Source organism: Zonotrichia albicollis, chromosome 11 (genome assembly GCF_047830755.1).
Source record: "Zonotrichia albicollis isolate bZonAlb1 chromosome 11, bZonAlb1.hap1, whole genome shotgun sequence".
NCBI classification, from domain to species: Eukaryota; Metazoa; Chordata; class Aves; order Passeriformes; family Passerellidae; genus Zonotrichia; species Zonotrichia albicollis.
In genome coordinates this window covers 9,285,796-9,308,757 of record NC_133829.1, presented here as the reverse complement: position 1 = coordinate 9,308,757, position 22,962 = coordinate 9,285,796, and the positions used below count along the sequence as shown (strand labels likewise).

The following is a 22,962-nucleotide window of genomic DNA, read 5'->3' as shown; positions in this document are numbered from 1 at the left end:
ACATCAAATTGATAGCAAGTTGAATGATAACATACTATACAAAATCCAGATTAATGCACTCAGTTTCATAAATAAGTGCAACCACTTGTATAAAATATTAATAGGATGTAATGGAGACAAAAGCAGCATGATTTTAGTGATGTTTTGATGTTTATAGTTACATCTGCAGAATATGTAGCATTAGAAGCACTTGCCCTTTCTTGAATTGACTCAATTTATTTTATTTAATGGAAAAATAAGTGTTAGGCAGATTTTGCATTTTCTAGCTTGTGAAAAGTCAGAATATTGTATTAGTTCATGAAGTTTTTGTAAGGGAAGGTTGGGCCAATTATAAAGAAACAAATGGGAATAATGGATGGAACAGTGTTTAGAAAGAAACAAATTATTTTTTTTAAGGTTAAAAAATTTTTAATGCTTTCTCCAGACTCATAGAAACATTATGTTAAACATGGAGTATAGATATAAATGTAAAGAAAGCAACATGAAAGAAATGCTGTTAATCTTGGCAAAAGATCTGAAGTAAACCTAGGAAATGTGTGGTGTGCTGTGGAAATTTACTCATAACACAATGTGTTCCAGGAGTCAGTTGAATTTCACATCAAAACTCTCTGAATTACGTTCATGGACACTTAGAGTACATTTCTCAATGTAAGAGGGGGGAGTTTGTTAGGAAACACTCCCTGTGGAAGTGAGAGAAGAGCCAGACTTGCCCTGCATCCCAAGGTGTGGTTCTGTCAGTGATGGGCAGATTTATTTTGGAAGATGGGCTCCTTGCAGGAGCTGCTTGAAGAAAACAGGTTGCTCATCACTGTCCTAAAAGAGAGAACTGAGGTGAGTTTATTTGAGCTTTAATCTGCCAATGTTTTCAGACAGACAAAGGGAAGCAGAGAAGCTACCATAGAAAGCATGCTGAGCCACTGTGAACTGTTTGAATTTAGTTTAAATGTTTACAAAAATTCATACTTTGCTTCCCTAGAGGGTCTTGATTATCAGACCTTCCTTGGACTAAACACCTGGGAAAGCAATAACTTAGAGGACAGTAAAATGCAGCTGCAACTCAGGCTGCATTTAATGACAGTAGTTGAAAAACACTATAAAGGTTATACACTTTGATCAGAATAGTTTCCATTTAATGGAGCACGTTCTTGAGAAGATGATAAATCAAATATAACAGAGGCTTAGTCTGAGTCTTTGACTAGACTGTTTGGAATATGTGAATAATATAACTGATTAAAAAACAAACAAAATGAATCCCCTTGAAAAAGCCTCAAATACCAGCATAGCTCTATGCAGAAGCCAGTTCAAAGCCCAATTCCATTTGATGGAAAGAATTCCATTTGCTGGAAAGTTTTCCATTAATTCCATTGAGATCTGAATTGGATCTAGGTTATGGCCAGCTTCTGTTCTTTCATAAATGTGATTTAGTTTTGAAGCCTGCTCTTCCCAGACACTTAGCAGTATGAAATTTAGTTTGAATTCCTGGAACTGAAAGTGGTGCTGAAACATCAAAATGTTAAAAGTAAAAGCAACTGTATTAGCAGTAGTTTCTTTTGAAGAAAATTCAGTCCCTAAGCATTATATATTGAAAGTTACAAATACATTGAATGCAGATGGGAGCTGATCTGTATCTCTAGCTTTACCTTCCTGCAAGTATACAAGGATTTCTCTGGTGAATAAAAAGATTTTCCTTGATTTTCTAGGAAATGAATCGTAGGTTTGTAATAATACACAGTTACAATTATACTTTTGCTGAAATGCTAATACAAAACTCAATTGTATCATGGTCAAACTGGGTAAGAAAACTAGATTTTTTTTTTCTGTGCTTCATTCAACTCTTTCTTATGACATTTACTTATGAATGGATGGAAGTCTTTGTTGGATAATCTCCTGAATTTTCATAAATGGATAAATGGATAGGTATGATACATGATAAACATGATAAGAATACACCAGTGAATAAAAAGAGAGAAATACATATATATTGAAAGCTTATTTTAACCTATCCAACACAGAAGTGGAATCAGTACTGGAAGGCTACCACATAAATTAAGAATACAGCAGCATCTCCTCACATCTTAATTCCTTAATTTACTTTTAGGAATTAATTTTCTATCCTGCCCTACTGTGAAGGGCTGCTGGCCTTTGGGAAATAAATTCCTTCCTTTTCCCTTATGTCCAGAATTGTCCTCTGGGCATCCCCACAGAGTCCTGGTGTTTCTGTGCATCCCAAGTTACACCTGAAAATTGGCAAATTGAAATAACCTTGTGCACTTAGAACCTCTGTTCTTTTGGCTAGCCAGTCTTGAGACCCTTGCAGGAAAGCCATCTATCCCTATCTTCCCAATGTGCCCTTTTCCCTCTTGTGCTGTTCTTTTTCTCCAGGCCAGTTAAATTTCCAGTGAGGAATGGATAATATTTTTGCATAGCAGCATCATCATCGTCATGATCCAAGATTAGTTTCCTTACATCCTCCAAACACAGGAATGTTTCAAAGGGGTTTTCTTTGGCTGTTGTGTGTGATATTTTTCAAGCAGGGAGCCAGTTTAATCAGAATCATTCATTCCTTTGTTAGTAAGTAATCTCAGTAAAATAGAACTAGCTGTTACTTAAATATTCAAAAGTATTTGCTATCTGAAATGACAAGCTTACAGTTTGAAATGAAAGATGAGTAAATATTAATAGGAACACACTGTACTCTGCTCTAGCCCAGCAGAATTACACATGGATTCATGTTGTACATGCAAGATAGTACATTTTGTTCTGGTTTAATCTGGCAGGACTGTGCTCTCATTTTTGTACAGGACTGCACTAACCTCTTTGCATATTTTGTTGCTCTATGTGTACTTAGGAATTACATGCAGATGAAATTCTTTGGCTGGATATTTTCAAAATTCAGTGAATATCTTTCTTACCACTTCTATGATTATAGAGGAAGATACCTTTAAAGATCTGTTGAAATACTGACACTGGGGTGGTATCTGCATACAGTGGGATATTATAGTTTTGACACATTTATTGCTGTAATCTTCAGGGAAAAACGGTGATTCAAAGCAAATACTTCTCTGGGATCCCAAAGGACAGAAATGTAGAAATGTTTCAATTGAACGTTTTCGAAAGGCTTCTGCATTGTTGACCATATGATATCTTGTATCAGTGCATTGCATCCTTAATTTCTGAGATTTTACTGGGTCAATGCAATTTAAACCTAACTTGGTACCAAACAGATTTTGATGCATAGCCAAAGACTTCAACTGCTGTAAAAAATCTGAGACTAAAAAAAATATGGCCCCCTTACCATTAATGAAAATAGTTAAATAACTTAATAAATGTCTGAAAATAAATTAAATTATTAAATGAATATACAAGTAACAACCCTTTCTACAAGTTTGAGATACACATTGAACCTTGCCATAAGGAACAATTTCCTAGTATTCTTTCTGATTTCTTTTGGCTTTTCACCTTTTAATCTACTACAAGGCATTTTCTTCTTTTCCAAAATACTAGTAGTACTGGAAAGCTTTCTTGCAGAAATAAAATGTTCTTGTTTTCTGACACTTAAGGTATTGCTTCCAAGTATTAAAACCATTCCATATGACGGACCACCAAGAAGGACAGCAGTGAAAACTTGGTTGGGCTGAATGTGTTTGAAGTACATTTCCACTTTGATTGGCTGGCTGGCTGAAAGTTCTCTTGGGGGTGTGGGTAAAAAAAAGGGAAGGAAAAAAGAAAATAAGTTTATCTTTAAAGAGAGAAAATGTTTGCTTGACCAGTTAGCTTTCTAGTTGACCTTGCTTCTTTTAAATTGCATGATGTTTACCAGTTTAAATTCACAACTAGGATAGCCTGATTCTGGAATTAGACATATGGCTCTAAGTAGTTCAATCTTGGCAAAGAAATCTAATGTTTCTAAACAAATGTTAATGAAAGTCTGCACTATCAGACTTGTGTTTAACTATACAAGGTAAGGTGGAAACTGGTCAGTCTGTTTTCAACTAGATGTGCAAGTTTATAATACCCAGGCTGCAGCTGCTACAGTTCATTTAATACCTGGTCTTTCTTTGGGTTTGCTAGAAAAGTGCCTTGTTATAAAGTGAAAGCCAAAATCAGGAAAATATTCTCATTAATTGTCTTACACATATAGAAATAGTCTGTCTTGGTTTCTTCTTTTTCATGGGGAAAAGGAGCATGACATTAATTTGAAAAAATGCAGTGGAACCCAGGATCTGAATTACTTAAAAAATTAATACTGAAGTAAACTGATGGAACCTATTACTCCAGCAGCAATAGCTGTTTGTGTCTGTTCTGGAAGTTTTTCATATTACACCTAGGAAACCCTTGCGTGGGCAGAAGTTGTCTTATGTGTCCCACTGGGCTGACAGCTGATTTTCCACAGTTTCCTTCATCTCCTTCCCCATTCCACCTGCTGCTGATGGCCATCCTCCCTGCTCTGCTCTGGAGTCCCAGCCTGGCTTGGAGTGTCAGCTGCTTGCTGGCTTCTGCTCCCAGCCTGAGCCTTTTATTCCCTTCCCTTTTGCCTCTAAATCACCAGAGAAATGGAGCCACGCGTTTTCAGGCCTGGGGATGAGTCATGTAAGGGACATTACTGCAAATTAACACATCAGTGAAGACAAGCTCTAATCCCTGGAAAGGAGGAAGATTTGTAGTTGGTGGCTCACTTGCTTCCCATGCACATAAAGCTTCAGTACTCTGATTTGAGAAGGAGCCTGAAACTTGTGTTTTACTCTGGCAAACCATTTTTGTTGATACCCTAAAAAAGCATTCAGAACTATTAGAAAGGCTTAACATCTTGAATCTCAATGTCTAGCTCTTCATTTAGAGAAGAATTTTATTTTAATTGTTTATTTTTTTTTTGAATAAACAAACTGTTTTCAAGTGGCCACAAACTATTTCAGGAATTCTCCTATAATGAAAACATTCCACTATGGAACACTCGGTGGTTTCATTTGTGTATTTGGAGAATGAACTGATAAACTTAATTTTATCCAAGCACCAGAATTGCAACCACTAATATGTGGCTCTGGGAATTTCAGCACTGTGTTAGAAATTCTCCTTTTCTGCTATGTAGAAGACTGACCTTGCAGTCCTCACTCAGCCAGTCTGCTGAATTAGATAACACTGATTTCACTGACTTGAGTCCTGCAAGTCTTTCCATTCTCTTAGCTAGGACATCTTGTGTAAATAGCAAATTACTAGGTCAGGTTTGTAGTACTCCATACTAATCCTATAGATGTCTGTAATGAGTTTATAATCATATTTAAGGAGTTTACCAGCCATGTGTTTGTGAGGCTGTGTGAAGATAAAAAGCATCATTTGGTGTTTCTCTGAAAATTTAACTGATGGTGATGTTAGGTGTTCCATAATATTTTTAATTCTATTCCTTTTTTAATATATACCTTTATTTTTTTGTTCACAGGTTTAATTTTGGTCTCTATTTTAGAGACTATGTTTTTTGATTGGTTTTTTTTGGGTAAGGAAGTTAGCGCTGTAATCAAGTGAAATGTGTTTCTGATTTGGAGTGGAAAGGAGGGAAAGGAGGCAAGGATTAAGAGAAAATGCAAACCACTTACAATTTCAGGCAAAAGTACTCTTAGAGAGACTGGTACTGCCTAAGTCAGGCATGATCCTATTCAAACAATACTTTTGTTTAGGCTAATTGCTGGCTGGGAGTGTGTGAGCAGCATATGCACGAGTAATTATATCATTATTTGTGTGTGATACGCTGCTTAGTGAACTGAAAAGTGTTTTTAAATACTTCTGTTTATTGGCAAACTGAATGGGGAGCTGGCACTTGTTAAAAGCACCAACTACCATTTTTAGTTCAGGGTTTTGTTGTTCAGAGCAAATAGTGGAACTGCTGTTTGCAGCCCGTGTTTCTTTGTGCACTAAGAATTACAGACTTCCTTGTTTTCTATTGCAGCCTCAGTCCCAGCCCTGCCAAAGGTCTCTGTGTGTAAATCATACTTACAGAAGCCAGCAGGTCTTCACCTTGTGCAGCATAGCAGCCTTCACAGGGAATCTGTAACAGCGCAGTTTCTGCAGAAAACACATTTTACATCATTTCAATTTGGACCAAATGCATTCCAAGAGGCTGTAATCCTATTCCAGCAAGTTCTGTGGTGAAACTCACTGCCCTGGATCTGTACTCCTCCTGATGATACCTCAGCAGCTGGCAGAGCAGTCCCAGGTAGCAGAAGTGGCCCCTCGTTTGCAAGGTCATCCCCCAGAGTGATTTATCAAGCAAGAAAGGAGAATGGACCAAAACTTTTAGTTGTTTCTCTTCTTCTTGCTCCCCTGGGTGCTGGACAGATATTGGGGCTGCTCTGGTGGATGATAAAAGGCCATGCGGGGGGTACTGATTTCTTCCTTTTTCTTAGTCATATATTTGGAGCCACAAATTGATCTTAATTCAGTTTGAGTTTGAGCTACATGGAAAAAACCCACTTTAATACTAGGTACCTTGCTTTTCTAGCATCTCTGCCATGAGCAGTTTTCATAAAAGACTGAAATGTTTATACTCACAATCAGTGTTTCATGTTGTAATGTTTGCAATTCTAAGTTTTCTCAAATATGTTTTTAATTTCCAGCAGTAGATTAAAAGTATTTTTGAAAAATTATTAGTATTTTTAACATTTCGTTTTCCATGGGGCAGACAGTAGGATGTGTACTTGGGCAAATATTCTACTGTAAAGTCTTTAACTCAATTCTGCTGCACTGGGCTAGTAACAGGACACCTGATGAATTGACATTATACAGATAGGTGCTCATTGGACATTCTTTAGAGGAGCCCAATGATTAAATCATGAGAGATTGATACAATGCAATGTGAATTCCCCACTGACCTCCTCCTGCCCCTGGTGAACCTCCAGAAGTTGATACATGTTCTTATCCAAGAATTTTGACATTGATAAAGGCTTGGGTTCAGCCTTCTAAATTAAGACTGAAAGGTCTGGAGGTAACAGAAATAATCCCATGCTTACACAGTAGTGCTGCTATCATCTATCAATAAGAGTTCATTGAGATACAGTGGAGAAGTACTTCTAAATCAAAAAGATATATTTTAAGTACTGTGGGAAATGCAGTGCTTGGAACTGGAAAGTCATTCTTCAGATATCCATGGTGAGGGGATGTTTTAGGCTGATAAAGCCTGATGGTGCATTAATCACTTGGCTTATACAGCACAAACATTTTGAAACTGTTTTTTCTCTGGTCTTAAACAAGGAAAGAGCAGATTGTATTTAGTTTTTTGATAATTCAGCTAAATTTGTTTAACTTCTTGAGCTGTTTAAGCTCCTGTTAAATTTTGCACAAATGACAAGATAAAATTGTTTTGCTGAATTTCTCATGAAGGATGAATGTGATCAATACGTATTTTATTTTTTTTCTGTGTCATTTCTGCCAGAGATAACATTTAAAGCCCTGTGAGAGTTTATAGCAGCTTCTTCCTTTTTACTTGGAAATCCTTAGTAAAAAATTGAGAGAAATTTCAGTTTATGCTGTCCCTAGAATAATGATTAGGAAAATGTTTGCTTGATAAAATTATTCATCCCATGTTAAGGTGTTTCTGATAGAATTACATTGTTTTGCAAGGCAGTGGGTAATTTAAACAGCATTTAAATTCTTGAGCATGTGGATAATATCCCTCATACCCTTAAGAGTCATCCTTTCAGGCCTGTGCAGCATTGGAAAATTATTTATAGGAGAGCCTGAATGTCACAATGACCCTTTTAGTAGAGACGTACTTGAACCTGAATTTCTTCGAGTTTGTATGCCTCTAATGTAGAAGATGAAGTGAAAAATCTTCTCTTATAAAATCTGCATCTTTTGGCTTTGTTTCTAGATTGGCTTTGTTTCTAGAAATAGTTAAAATGCTTCTTGATGTCATTAACACTTGCATAATGAACCAGGCCTGGGACAACTAAAGAAAAATCTCTTTACCAATTCCAACAGTAATTTTGCTCTTTACTGTTTCAAAATAACTGTCAAAATTGCCAATTAAACCTAAATTATTTCTCCTATTAGACTTCAGATGCTTTTTTTCTTACACAGAAGAAAATTACCTACATTAATTATCAATTTTGGCAATAACAGGAAAAATGGTAATTTAGGTTCATTGAGAGGATCACCCCTGACAACTGTATTTTTAATTTTCAGAGCTTGGAATGTGTTGCAGGCTGCGGCACTGTAGGATCTGAGGCATTTTAATTCTCCTGATGGTGCTGTGTGTGTCAGGTGTAGGTGTAGCTTCCCACCTTTGGCTTGGAGGCTTAGGGGTACAGAGTGTGTCCATGACTTTCAGAAACAAAACTGGGAGGATTTGTATTTTTTAAAACAAGTACATGGAGTTTGTTACTCATTTATTCATCTTATGGAAGCTCTGATTTTTTTTTTTCATTCTTCTTCTGTTTTATATAAAACAGTTGCTTGCTTTATTGTTTGGACCATAAGCTATTGCTATTTACTAATCCCTTTAAATCATTTCGTCCAAGAAAACATGAACTTTGGGTGCTACTTCCAGCATGCAGGATGTCCTGTGAATGTCAATGGATTTTTTTGCGTGTCTGAAACTGCTTGCAGAAATAAATGCTTGCATGGGATTTGAGGCAATAGTTGAAGGTGCTCAGTGCTTGGTCGAGTGTTTAGCATGGTCTTTGGTAAAGAGAAATGCTGAATTTAAACATGAGCCTTAAGCAGTGTAGTGTATTTGACACAAATGGTGGGTCTCACATTTTGTGGAATGATTGGCAATCAATATTCCCTTTTACTCTCTGTGTTTTCCCCCCACTTTCCTGTAGACAGGCAACTGTTATGCTGATTCTTGGTCTGGAAGGAAAAGCAGTCAGGCCTCTGAGAACTGGAAACAATCTGGACTTTTTTAATACTCTTAAGACTATAAAACCTGACCTCTTCCTAGTAGACCCTATGTAATCTAGCTTTATAAAATTATCTCATTGGTAGTAATTTTTTTTGTTTGTTTGTGTTATAATGCTGTAAGATATTTTTGTGCTTTTATGGTATAAGCCTTTATTCATTTAACATTTTTATGTTGCATAAGAGAAAAAGGACTTTAAAAATGGCACCAAACCCTTTAACTGATTTACAGGTTCATGAAGCAGACTAGGGTATTTGCACATGGGTGAGAAAAATTAGTAGTAATAGGCTGCTGTATGATGTGGGATGTTTTTGTAATTTTTTAAATAGCCCCTGGGAGATGGCTGCAATTGTAAATACAAGATATGTTCTCCTTTAGCTGATTATTTAGGCTTTGGTCCAAAAATCATAGTAATTTCAATAGACTTTGGATCAGCCCTTCATTTTTTACTGCAAAAAGAGATTTGCCATTGATTTCAGGCACCCCCAAAGAAATACTATGGACTGTTTGATCAGGGAGCTACTGGAAAATGGGGTAGGTGCTGCAAGCACTGCAGCACTGCAGCCTCAGTTCTCTGAGACAGACACATTCACTGGTGTTTATTTGTTTGTTTCTGTCAAATCTGGGATCCAAATGATGTGTGAAGATTTGTACAGTGAACTTTATTTTCTCCAGCTTCTGGATTTGGTGAGGATCACAGAATTTTCTGTGATTTATAAAGCAAACCTATTTGCACACCATGAATGCTGAAATGAATCCTGTGTTCAAAATATTTGATCTGTTTCAGTAATTATGTTGTACTCAAATCACTTAAAAATGCTCACAAAATATTTATACTCCATTAATAAATATACTCCATTCTCATGCAAATTCTTTGCTAAAAATACACATATTTGCTGATATGTGTAGGGTATAGGTCAGTGACCTTCCTTTGTCTAGGTAATTTGGTTGTATAAGGTACAAATCTGAAGAAACAAGCTGTGGTTTTTCAGGCAGCTCACATAACGTCTCATAACATCAACACAACCTATGGCAAAATACCTTTTTTTACTGTTTATTAAAAAAAAGACTTGGAATGTATCACCTTTACTTAAAAGAAAAGTAGTGCATTGGCTTGAATGATTTTTGATATTATTAATAGATGACATAAAATGTGTTCAAATATCAGACTATAAACCATGAAATTTTACCACCTTTGAGTGCTGGCTCCAGTGGTAACTATTCAGGGCAATATTGCATTCTAATGTACGAATCAGAATTATATCCTAAGTCTACTGTTAAAATACTAGGGCTAAGTTTTAAACTTGTCCTGCCCTTTTTATTCCATTTGAAAAAGATTTTGTTCTTTGTTTTTTTTTGCAGATATTTTTATACTTTACAGTGAACTTGCCAGTTAATGTTCATTCTTCTCCTGCTTCTTCAATACTGAGGCTATAGGATAGTCTGTTTTTCTCATACTTTCAGCTTTGCATTCTAATGAATGCGAGGCAAGGAAAAGGAGGGTGAAAATATTTAAGAGAAATCCTTTTTCAATGTAGTGAAGTGACTTTCAATGAAGATTATTGCCCCAAAATTAATTTTAAAAGGGATGTCTTTAGGGACAAAAGAGATGATCATCCTTGTAAGGTGTAATTATAATGGGAATGATCTACTGTACTTTGCTGTACCAGAAACCAAGGTCTGAGGGGAGGCTCCATGGGCAGCACCACGAGGGCTTTGAGAATTGGTTCTGCATATGTTTGTTAATATTCTGGTGTGTGTGGAGAGAAGATTTGGAACCCGTCTGGAGCAGATAAAATAGATTACCTCTTGCACAGTCCTTGGAGTGAACAGCCCAGGCACTTCTGCATGTGCATAACTCAATTCTGGTGAGGACTCCCACGTACGTCAGAGCTACCCCGAAAGAGAAGGGGCTCACGTTCCACAGTGTCAGCAGGATCAGGACCTCCTCTCCAGCCCTGATCTTTCAAATTCCATGCTTAAACTCCTGTGAGGACCCCAAAGAGAGGCAGCACCTCTTGGGAAGACCTGAACATCTCCTGCTGGTATCGCAGTGAGTGGAAGTTGAAATAATTTGTTGTAATATGATGGGGCCAACAGGTATTCCCCTTTCATAGCTCAGATTTGTACTGATTTAATAACTCCCATTACTCCAGCCTTGACATAAAGCTTACCACGAATTGCAATCAATCTAGTTTACATTTTAACCATTAGTTTCCTTAAATGAGGGACTCAAAACCATTTTTGCAGATTGACGACATCAGAAGACTTTCCAACTTAATGAAAAAATCCAAATGACCACATAATATTTTCAAAGAACAGACTGATGGAGGCTGGCCTGTTGTCAGAAAAATAGTGTAAAAATTAACTCTTCTACATTGTGATTTAATTTAAAATTAACTTATGGTTCTTTGACACCATTCATATTTCATAGAATAGGTGTACGGTGCAAGTTTTCTGTATTTCCTACCATGAAGGAAAAAAAAAGAAAAAAACATTAACTCTGACATCTGTTTTTAGCACTTTCCTTCATATTTTTGGATGAATGCCTGGCAAAAGCTGGAAAGCGACTAAGAGATCAACCAAAGATGGCCTAAGGGCCTGTTCCCAGCTGGTACGACATCTGGAATGTTATATAGAGTGGATAAATTCAGAGTTGTAGTTTAATAAGATTGGTATTCAAGCATTCGGCCTACAGCAAAGGAAAGGACAGTGAAGCTGACAGCATGTATGGTGCATAATATGTTAAGGTGTCTGAAATATAATTTGCTGGGTTTTCACTTTCTTTTTGGCAGATCCCTCATGCTTACATATAAACTTTCATCCAGTATTGTTTCAGACCCTTAAAAAATAAAAGGTGAAGTCATATTGGTATTATATCCAGAGTCTTATCTTTTCACTAAGCTTAGAGTATGTCTGGGTTTCTTTCTTTCTTCTTAGGAAAAAAGTGCTAAAGACAGATTTTTATGAGCTGACTAGAAATAACTTAAGCTGCTACCTTTGCAAATTTCAAGTATATGCAGTCTTTTACAGTGAAGATTTTACAGAATAATAAACTATTCAGGAATCTGGACTTGTGCTCTATGGAACCATATTTGCAAGATTTATGTCTCAGAAGGCTTGGGGTTTTTTTCTATTTGGTGTTTAGTTAATCTTTGGTCATCTAATCTCCAAACTGTAATTGAATGTGTTGCTAGACAGGCCCGACAAAGCTGCAGGCAGGGATCAGGACAGAGCCACCTGCTTAGAGCAGCCCTGGGCATGGTGTAAGGCCTGAAAATGAGCTGGGGGTGAGTTCTGTTTGCAGCCCTGTGGCTGCACCACTCCCACAGAAATCTCTCTGTGTGGGGCTCTGCTGTTCTGCACATGTTCCTTTCTGCTCTGGAACGCTCTGGGCTTCTGATCTGCCTCTTCTGATCCCATCTTTCCGTGGGATGCTGGAGCAAGGGGAGGCTGAGAAGCTGCACTTCTCATTGGGACTGACAGCATAGGCAAGGGAGTTTGCAGTGGAGGAGGATGCAGGGTGAGAGTGTGACTGGGCTGTAATTGATGGAGAGGGTGGTAATCAAAGGTCTTATTCCTTCATTTGCTTTTAGAAAGGACTTGGTAATTCCTCAGCACACTGGTCATTTCTATGTTATTTATTGCTATGCAAGACCTTGTAGGTGAAGACAAGCAACTTGAAAATGACTTGGCAAGAAGCCAACAGAATGCAGGAGAAGATGGACCTAGAGTGGGAGGAGAGATGACTTTTGCAGCTGCACTTTGGCAGCAGTTTGCGTTTGGAGGTGGAAAGGAGAGATCTGAAATGACTGCAACTGACAAGGAGGGAGCTGATTTGTCTGCAGGGTGGTGTCACTAATTGGTGTTATAGGATATTAACAGTTTGCTCAAAGTCCTTCAGACTGAATTTCTTGAATACTGCATTGCCTTTGGAGTTGCTGCCATTGTCTGGTTTGATCTTAGTTTTTCCCTGACTCTTCTGCCCAGCCTGTGCTGTGTGTTTTGCAGGCAAGTCCCCAGACACTCCAGTAGCCTGATGGGTCTCCCCAGGCACAGGCAGCTGAGTTCCTACTCATTTCAACTTTTTCCAGACTGTAAATAATGCAACAAAGTGCCCACCTAAAGCAAACATTATGTCAAGATGAAACAAGATGTTACCTCCACAGTCTCAGGTGATGTTACCCCATTGCTGTGAATTTAAAACTGGAATAGGATGGAAACAAGCAAAAACATAATGGGATTTAAAAAGGGAGAGGGGGGGGTCTAGCTGACAGATATGTACATCTAAGACTGCTAGGTGTCTGCATAAACTATTGATTATTTGGGGTTTGATCCTGTGCTTGTACTGCAGACCAAAATTGCTCTGTCCCTGTTATCTGTATGGTTGGAGATTGTGAATTCAGTTAAACCTTATGGAGTATTTACTGTTTCACTTGTACTGTTGTCTTTGGGTTATTTTATAAAAGAGAAATTTTATACTGACACAAGTCTGTATTTGGAGCCTCAGGAACTCCATTCTTGAACTTCACTTTTTGGAGTACCAGTTGTGGGGAAATAGATGCCATGCTGGTCATGCACACATATTTGAGTTGTTAAACACTTTGGAAGTCAGAAATGGTATCATCAAAGTTTAACTAGTTTTTGCATGTTTATTTTTGTGCTTTAACAAATATTTATTAAAGCACTATATGAAATTATAGTGAATTCAGGGACATCCCTAGTCTGTATTACTTGAAATATTTGTGCATTGCTCATTTGACTTTTTTTTCTTTGTTAGAATAATTTTTCTTAGCAATTCTTACAGTTAACCTATTTGTTTGAAATAAAATTCCTTCCTTTAACCCAGCATTTCATGGATGACATGCATAGATGAAGAAAATTTCCAGCCATTTTTGCTAGTGAGCTGGAATGCAAATGCATCCATATACTGCTCAAGTTGGTTTGGCAATAGCTCTGTAACTTTATAGGTTTATATGCTTACACTAGGATGGTTCCTGCTGTTTTAAGTATTGTCCGGAGGATATAATTTGTTAAATGAAAATTGCTTGAAGCCATTCATTTTTTGCATGAAGAGTGAAGGTATCAATTACTTTCTCTTATTCCCTGTGCAGAAGAGGAAATGTTAATAAAACTCAACTTCTGAACCTCCTGATTGGTAAATTTTTGACAGCCATGTTGAAAGATCGTTATAGATCAAGAAAATGCTTATTTCACTCTTTAAAGGTTACACACAGGACACAAAAATGGGTAAGCAATAAGAAAGGGAAGGTACTGAGAATACATATAATTTGTTAAAATTACTTCCAGTTTTCATTAAGCATGGTATTAGGCAGAGCTACCCACTCCCTCCTTTTGTCCATCTCCGTTGTTTTGCTTGGCCTTGTGTTTTCTGTCAAAATACTGAAAGGAAAAGCATTGGGATGTCACTGTGGAAGTTGTTCTGGTGACTTCAGTCTCCTTTAAACCATGAAGCAGTTTTCCCTTTCTTTACATAAAGATGTGGAGTTTTATAGCTCACAATTTGGAGGCTGTTCCACTGCAGCCTCAGATTGTGAATAGATTACAGGATTGTGCCTTTAGGAAAAGCAGAGGGTTGAGTTAACCTAATTCTGCCTCTGAGCCTGGATGCTGAAGAGTGGGGCACTGCTGATTTCCAGTTCAATTAGGTTCTGTTTCACACATTAACCTTTTTTGAAGGATCTGCTTGGTGCCATGAAAGTTTATATCATGTATAAGCTGTGCATATTAAATCTTCTGCCCCCATATACTGTGTGTTTGAATTTTGTGTTTCCCTTGGGCCTAGGGTTTTTATCCAGAGGATGTCCAGGCTTGTTTTGTCTTTCTGAGGTGCAGTTAAGCACCAGGTTTCAGGCAGGAGGGTGACAGTTCATAGCCATGAGATATTAAAGCTTAGCTGTGTGTCTGCTGAATCTGACTTTTCGTGAAGAGTGATTAAAAGTGTTCAAATATTTTTGCTGAGTTGAACTTGCTGGAGCATGGGCAATAGCTTTTTCTCCTAGAAAAAGCCTTTTTGTTCTTACTTTGGAGAAAAATTTTGAACAGATTTTCTGAGGTGAAGGAGGTCCTTGATAGCACTGCAGGGGAGACAGCATTAGGCATTCATTCAGAATTACCAGACAGGTATGTCCTGTGCCTGAGTTGTTCCCTCTTCTTTACCTGGCAGTATTTTGACCTGAAGTCACAACTAAGATAAAAGGTAGCATAGAAACAAAAGAGTTTTGTTTATCCTAGGTGTATTACCAGTGAATTGCTCTCTTATAATTCTGACTGGTTATAGGAGTGATTTTGGTATTCTACATTTCTGCCAAGCATATGAAAATAAACAAATTTTACTATTCTTTATGTTTTAATATAACTTTATAGTTGTTAACACTTGTACTTTTTTAAACTTGTGGTTTTGTATAATTTATTAACAAACTCAGAAACTTACTGACATGTGCAACAGTCACCTTCAGAGGAAAGAGGGATGATCCACTTGGCACAAGTAGCAGAACTCCCCTGCTTAGAAATCTTCCCTTTGCAGATAAGTTCATTTGAGGATACTCTGTGGTTTGAGCAGAAATCACCATTAAGGCTGAATTGAGATAAGAGTTTGCCAGCCATAAAATGAATGCCTTAAAATCTGGCCAGCTATTATGACTATGGTTTTTTATCTGTGGCCTGAAGAAGGAGTAGGTTTGAAGTGTCCTCTGTGTGTTTTCACAGAAATGCTCAGGACTTTCATAGGTGGTGGCTCTGAATGAGCAAATTAGATGGTGCCCCTTTGCTCTTGGGGTCTGGGTGACTTCTCTGGCTCAGTGTCTCACTGCTGAGATCCTTTTTGGGTCTGGATTCTCACTAAGGCTTAAGTTTCCCTCATGTATTCAGCATGACCCATCTCACGCATTGATGCAGAGCTTTGAGGGTTGGATCCTATGCTATGTGATAAATGCTTTTTAAGGTTTTAAGCTTTCCAAATTTAGACCCAGACCATTGTAAACTGTCCTCTGCATGCTTTAGCCCTGCAGGACTTCAGGGTAGGGGGGGCATTTCTATCTCCCTATCTCCTCTGTGTAATTAGAAAGTGCTTTGTGGAGTGCTGTGGGATCCTGGGCTGGGTGGAGCATCACAAAGTTAATAGATCTCTTTTATCACAGAATATGTAAACCATTCTCTGAGCACTGCCCTTTGAAGAGTTCCAGAGGTGAATGCCCCATTAAACAAAAATAAAGACAATGGAACTGGTTTCTGTGTATTTGTTATTTTGGCATTATTTTAAGATTTTTAGTGGGTTATATCATGAGTAAAAACATCAGTGTGTATGGCTTATTATAAATCTGGAAGTGCTGTGGTTTCTAAATGGCAGGGTAGTGGACTTGGGAGGTCTTTAACTTTTCTGAAATGGATATTTTAAAAGCTTCATATGTATTTGTTAAAAATTGTAATGAAATATTTCAGATTGGTACTAGATGCCAGTTAGAAACAGATGAGGCATTAAACACAACCCCTCCTGCCAAGGTATGTCTGATAACCAAAGAGTTCAGGTAAAACTGAAAGGAATTGATGCCAATCTACTTGGGTGCTAAGTTCATTTCAGGCTTGTGTTTGATAGAAGCCCAGAGGCAGTGTGCATGTGTGTTTTTAGGGATTTGCAGCAATCCCAATGACAAATCTTTTTGTGTTGCTTTTTTTAAGGCACATCTAGAAATGTAACCCATTGACTGATCTGTAGGTAGCTTTTTATAGCTACCTTCCTTTCTTGCCAGGTTATCAGTTCTTGGCAAAATTAAATGGGGAGTACTTTGTTGCTACTATGTTTCCACAAGTAGCAGGCCTTTATTGTATTAATGGGATAATTGGGTAAACTTTTGGACTTTTTTAACACAGTGTTATGAAGAGGAGAGTATATAATTATTCATGATTCCTTTTTAAACAACACATTTCTCTTATCTCTGTAATTTATTTTTAAAACTATCACCTGGAGATAGTCTGGCTTCATTGGGAAGTAAGAATTGACTTCAAGGCTATAGTTGTTCATATATTTGTTCAAAGCCACTCACTAATGGCCTTCAGTTTGATTTATAAACCAGCTCTTTCTTATCGTACAAACTTTAATAGTTAGCTTTTGTTCATGGAGAACCGAGTGAGTGAAGTCAGTTTTCACTGAGACAACACTACTGAAATAACAAAGTGAACAAGCTATGACTGAAAAGAGCCTTAAATATAAATGTTGTGATTGTGACAAGGCTAATGTTTGAATTTATAAAGGAATTTAGATAAGCAATATGATGTAATGCTTTCAGAATTTAAAAGAAAATAATTTTCTTTTTAGACCAAAGGATTTTGGGTAATTGGTTTGAATATGTGAATAAGAACATAAAAAGTTTGTGTGAGAAAGCTGTAGAACCCCAATGTGGCAGTTTGAAGTGAATGGGAAGGAGCATGCAAAGGCTCAGCAATTCCATAGTTAAATAATTTTGTAGTCTTTGGGACTTGGATGATCATTGTGCATTTCTGGATGTTATTTCCTGCTCAGTTTTCACTTGCAGTGGTTTTCAGTTGCACACGTCCCTGTGCATGGCTGTAGAGTGCATGGAAGGTTCCAGGCTGACAGTTGGAGCTCTAAAGTCCATGGCCAAAGGTTTTTAATGGAGATTGCAGTGGGCATCAGCTCTGATCCAGCAGAGATGAGCAGCAGTGCTGCTGAGGGCTGTGCTGAATTTGGTGTGTTAAGGACCTGGGGGTTTCAGTGGAGAGCTCTCCATTGCTTTTTTGCTTTGAAAAGTGGCTTGGAGTTTAGGGATAATCTCTCTATTAACTGGCTTGAGTAGCTTTCACTGGAGGATCCTATCAACTTGAGTAGATGCATAAAATTTTCATATGTACATGGTGTGTATGGGTATAAAACCTCCACAAATAACATCTAAGATAGTTGCTCTTTTTCTGCCTTCATAAGGAACAACTGAACAATGAAGTCCTTGGTAGTAACCTTTGGAAAATTGCCTTTGGTTTGTTGTGAAAGTACTTTAAATTGCAACATTGACACAATAATAGTAAGTGTTGTCAAAATGGCCCTGGTATTTCCAGAGATAGCAAAAGTATTTCTGGAAAATTCTATTTCAGTCCTAATTCCTCTGTATAGCACAGGATGTTACCAGACTCTGGAGTGAAAAGGAGGCATGGGTCTTTGAGCACTGGGGACTCTGTTTTTGGAATAATTAAAACTCCATGCAGATACCCCCACTTGGTCCAAGAAGAGTTTGAGTCCTTGCTCCTTGCAAACACAATGCTTTTATCTACATTTCTGCTTAAGTAAAGCAGAAATGAAAGAAAAGAAATCTTTATTTCTGCTGAAATCAAGATGAATAAAGCAGGATGGAAATGTACTGTATGTGGCACCTCTCCTGTAGGACAGGAACAGTCCAGCAGCAGGACTAGGGACTGATCCCAGGGTTCTCAGCCTAAATGCTGCTCCTGGGAGAACAAAAATAGCCATTGAAATTAGTGGGAGCTCATATTAAAGATTGTAGGATACAGATCTGTATTTGTTTGATTCAGAAAGGTGATAGGGTTTCCTGTAATACAAGAAGAAAGACAAAACTGTTTCTCTTCCAAAGTCCATTGACTGTGGAGCTTGGAGAACTGTGGCTCTATTACACCTATAAAAATACAAAGCAGGGAAATGAATCAAGATGTAATCTTTAAAAAATGAATAGGTTTTGTGGTACCTTTCAAAGGGATGGTGGAACAGACAGAGGGAAAAAATCCAAACCATGTATTGCACCTAACTGCTGAAAAATTTGGGGTGGGATGACTCATAGTGATAGGGATTAGAGTTTTCTATTCCAGAATTATTGGTTCAAAGGGAGTAGAGACACTATACTTCCCTGAAAGAATTGGAGGAGAATGAGAAAGTTTCTATCCCCTTAGATGCTAAAAGGAAGAATCAATACTAAATTTTTTATGCTACCTTAGAGTTTGTAGACTCCTAAGTTAAAAGAAATACACTTAAATAACTATTCTGTTTGAAACTTGAATTTGCCAAGATTCTTTAGGATCCTTTATTCTTTTTATGTTTTCCTTGTTTATGGTGAAGGGTGAGGTAACATAATTGACTTCAGTTTATGGCATCAAAATTTTCTCATCTTATCTTTCCCTTTGGAGAAGAGTTTACAGTTTGTATCTTAGACTCACAGACATATAAAAATGTAGTAATACTTTTGGTTCATTTCACAGAGCACATGCACTAATAGGCAAACCCTTACTCTGACAGATATCTCTATCAGATTCCCACTCTGGCTGCTGACGGCCACAAGGCATCGGGGTACCCACAGTGGGTGCATGTGACAGCAGAGCAGAAGGAAGGCAAAAGAGCTTCTCACATCAGGTGATTCTGTGCATAGTGTGGAAAATTCTTGAGTATTTTTACTGCATGGAGTAAGGGTCTTTCACTGCTATTCTCTCCTGGCTTACTGGAGTATCTGTTAGGAGGCCTGGCACTAGGCAGGGCTGAATGCCTTCTCCAAATTCAGAGATGAAATGCACTCATGTTTCACTCCTGATTTATTTTTATATATGATGTCATGTGGCTTCATAGGAGAAAACAAAGCAGGAACCACCCCTGAAAACCTTTTTTTTTTTTTTTAATAAGCTTCATCCTTGACATCATAATTTACTTCTTGGGGGGGGGGGGGGAATTTAAAATTAAGTCTACCCTCCAAATTCCTTTCCTCATGTGTGAGCAGTGATGTAACGAGTGCATAGGGTTTTAAAATAATTTATCATGCAGTAATTGTCATCATTCCCATGCTTCATTTTTCTCTGTAAGATTAGGAAGCAATGGCATTCTTTATGCTTAATGGCACAAACAATTGTAGCACTGACTTGGCACTGGTTTGCCGCTTTGGCTGGCCCTGATGCTGCTGGTTTTGAAATTGGCTGCAAAGCAGCCGGTGGGACCGATGCATAATCGGTCGTCTGTTGGCGCGTGGTTCTGGACAGCGTTTTCACTTTGCCTCATCTCTGATTGCAGGGAATCGGCCATGGGCTGCGGCAGGCTTGGGAGCACGGCTGTGTGCGAGCTCCTCGTGAGCTGTGTGCAAAGTCCCTTTTATGGCAAAAGCAAATAGTTTCACATGGAACAGGAAAATATGCACCGTCCCAATTTACTTTTTCATTGCTCCTTGGGCTTTCTTTCTGAATTTAATATTATAAACTCTTTCTAATGTTCCAAGTTCCAAATCTGTGTGGCTGGGTTTTGCCAAATAGTGCTTATACTGTGCTGAGGCATTATGCTGCAGAAGTTGAGGCTGAACCAAACTGAGCATCCTTGCAGAATTCTTCTGTGGCTGAAATGACTTCAACCTCTGAAAGTGTTTCTTGGGGAACACAGCAAGAGCCCAAGCTAGGAAATGGGAGGAGACAGGCCAGATCATTAATATTGTAGTGCCTTCCTTTGTAGTATATTTATGGTTCCCCTAAGGCAGAGACCTTTGGGAGTTGGAGAGTCCATCAGTTTTGGCAACCACGTTGACTTGAAAATGGAGATAGTTGCTGAAGGATTTATGGAGAAATTGTGTTCCTATTTGACCATCTCAGAATCTCAGAGCTGCTCCCTCAAGTGGGCATGGCTTTGTAAACTCCTGCTATACCAGCATTTATACCCTTGAACTGTCTGTGTGTGATTACAAGACACATCTGGCTGTCACATCTGAGCAAAGCATAGTGCAAATAATTATGTGGTATAATACTTAAAGTACAGTGAAAAATGCTATCTATTTCTGTGCTGGAGGTATGGAGGGCTTACCTGTGAGATGTAGGGAGAAAATCTGGGAATACTGAACTGTGGCTTCAAGAGCAGCATTCACATAGTATTTTCTGAGGGAAAACTCAAAAAATTTGTGTGGAATTGGAAAAAAAAAATGAAGTAAAGAGGCTAGTAGAGGCATAAAGCTGTCTGTACAGCCAGCATTCATAATGTCTTCTCACTTGTCATTTTATTGCTGTGTACTTTGACTCCTGTGCCTTGATTATCTCCTGCCTGAACCTGTGTGGAACTGTCTGACTTTATCTGAAAAGCAAAACCCGTGCACACCTAAGGATGTACCAGGGAAAAACCCCCCACCTCCACTTCGTTTCTGTGATTATCAACTTCAGTCCAGTTTTAAAAACCTTTAAAGAGCTGTTAATATGAGAAAGATGGCCTTTTAGTTGTACTCATTAACCTATCAGCTTCTCCAAAGCCGATACCCACTTTTCCCTTTCTGAATTTTTGCTTGCTCTGATAACAGTGCTCTGCATCGATGCTGGGCTTACCAATGAGGCTGGTTGCATTTTTTTCTCTTGCTGTCTGACTTCTGCTGTATTTTTAAATATCTTTTCACCAGTCTTAGGTGTTGATTTCTGTCAACTTAATTTTAATGAGTCTTGTGTCAATATTTTGTGTCATTTTTTTGAAACTTGTACAGGTTTTTGTAGTGAATGTTTTCCACAGATACAATTAATCCCAAGCAAGCAAAAACCTTTCAAATTTGAAGGATTATGTACTATTAATTGTTTTCCAAGTTAATTACACTAGATATTATTTTATGTTTGAAATAGCCTGATTGGTATTACAGAGAAAATGTGGTTGAATTAAGGATGTAGTGCAGTGCGTTTAGCAACCACACCATGGCTGGGGAGGATCTGTGGGGTGTGCTGCATCCAGAACTGTTTAAGCTCTTTGCACAGGGATGATTGTATTGAGCCATAATGATTCCAAAGCTGCAATTACTGCACAATGAAAACATAGCCCTTGAAAGGTATTTGGGTGGATACTTGTGGTAGATGCTCTGTGGACTGAGCTGTTACTAGAGCATGGAAGTTGTAAATGCAGTGTTTAAACCATGCTGTGTATTAACCAGCTTATTGTATCCATTTTCTCTCAAGTGCAAGAGAAGCCAAGAAAGCGTTCATTAAAGAAATGATCCTGCTAATTTAAGGTGGAATGAAGCAGTGTGAAGTAATAATTTGGCTGTGGTTTGCTGTACAGTAGTTCCTCCTGGAAGGACCTGCTGTCAGGCTGTGCAGGAGCTGGAGCTACCAGTGGACAAGGGAGAAGCATTTTTCATAACTGAGTGGCAATGACAGAACAATCAGTGTTGTTAATGCTCACTTGTTATTTTAACTCTCCAAGTGCCTTCCAGCGCATGGGCTGCTCCTGGTGCTGTCACTCTGCCCAGCAGAGCAGCAGCTCTTCAATAATCTGAGCAGAGATCACTCTGCCTGCTTGGTGCCAGAGGAGATCCTGTTCAGTGCTGTCCTATCACTCCCTGACCTGGTGGAACAATACCTCACCCCAGTCAGGGATGTTTAAGATTTGAATAAGGTCAGGAAGTTCTTTAAAGCGAAATGCAGGAAACCTTAATTTTTGCTTTTGAGACCAGAGATCAGATTTCAGGTTTTTCTTCTAAAACGAATGTGCCTGAAGCATGATGTTGTAGTTGCTTTCATGTTAGTAAATGATGGTATTTTCAGAAGACCACAAAATACTGAGGATTCTGGAGGGGGGAGCCCTGGTCCACATAAAATTTATTCCTATTTAAGTGCCTCTTCCTGCTAGCTGCCCCCAGCTCTGTCCCCAGGCTGGGGCACACACTCCTGTATGTGTGTGAGAGGAATAGCTGTGCTCCACATCCTTTCTGCAAACACCTCCTGTAGCCCACTGGTAGCTGCTGAAACAGCTGGAGTCAAATCTGCACCACTGCTGTGCTCAGGAAACCCTTGTTCCTTCTAGTGACCCCCTTAGTGCTCTTATTGTAGAATTGAGCCTATATTTTTGGTTTTCCTTTCATCTGAACTGTTTTCATCTTCTATTGATGAAATGGGCTATAGCTGAAGCTGTATTTCTGTCTGGAATGCTGTTTAATTAGAATAAATGATCCAGTGTGTACGTAAGGTTATTTTTCTTTAATAAATCTTTTCTCCATGTGTATATTCAATGACAAAACTAATTAGGAATGACAAACATGTAATTCAATAGGTTAGAGGGAAAGATTTGTAATGCCTCTTGTACTGCTTTTCATAGCCAA

At 38.3% G+C, this 22,962-nt stretch overlaps 1 protein-coding gene across 5 annotated transcripts in view; it reads left to right on the top strand.

Annotated features, from left to right (window-relative positions):
• EFL1 (elongation factor like GTPase 1) overlaps positions 1-22,962 on the top strand; it is a 244,496-nt gene that overhangs the window by 29,529 nt on the left and 192,005 nt on the right. The gene's annotated exons all lie outside the window — the stretch shown is intronic.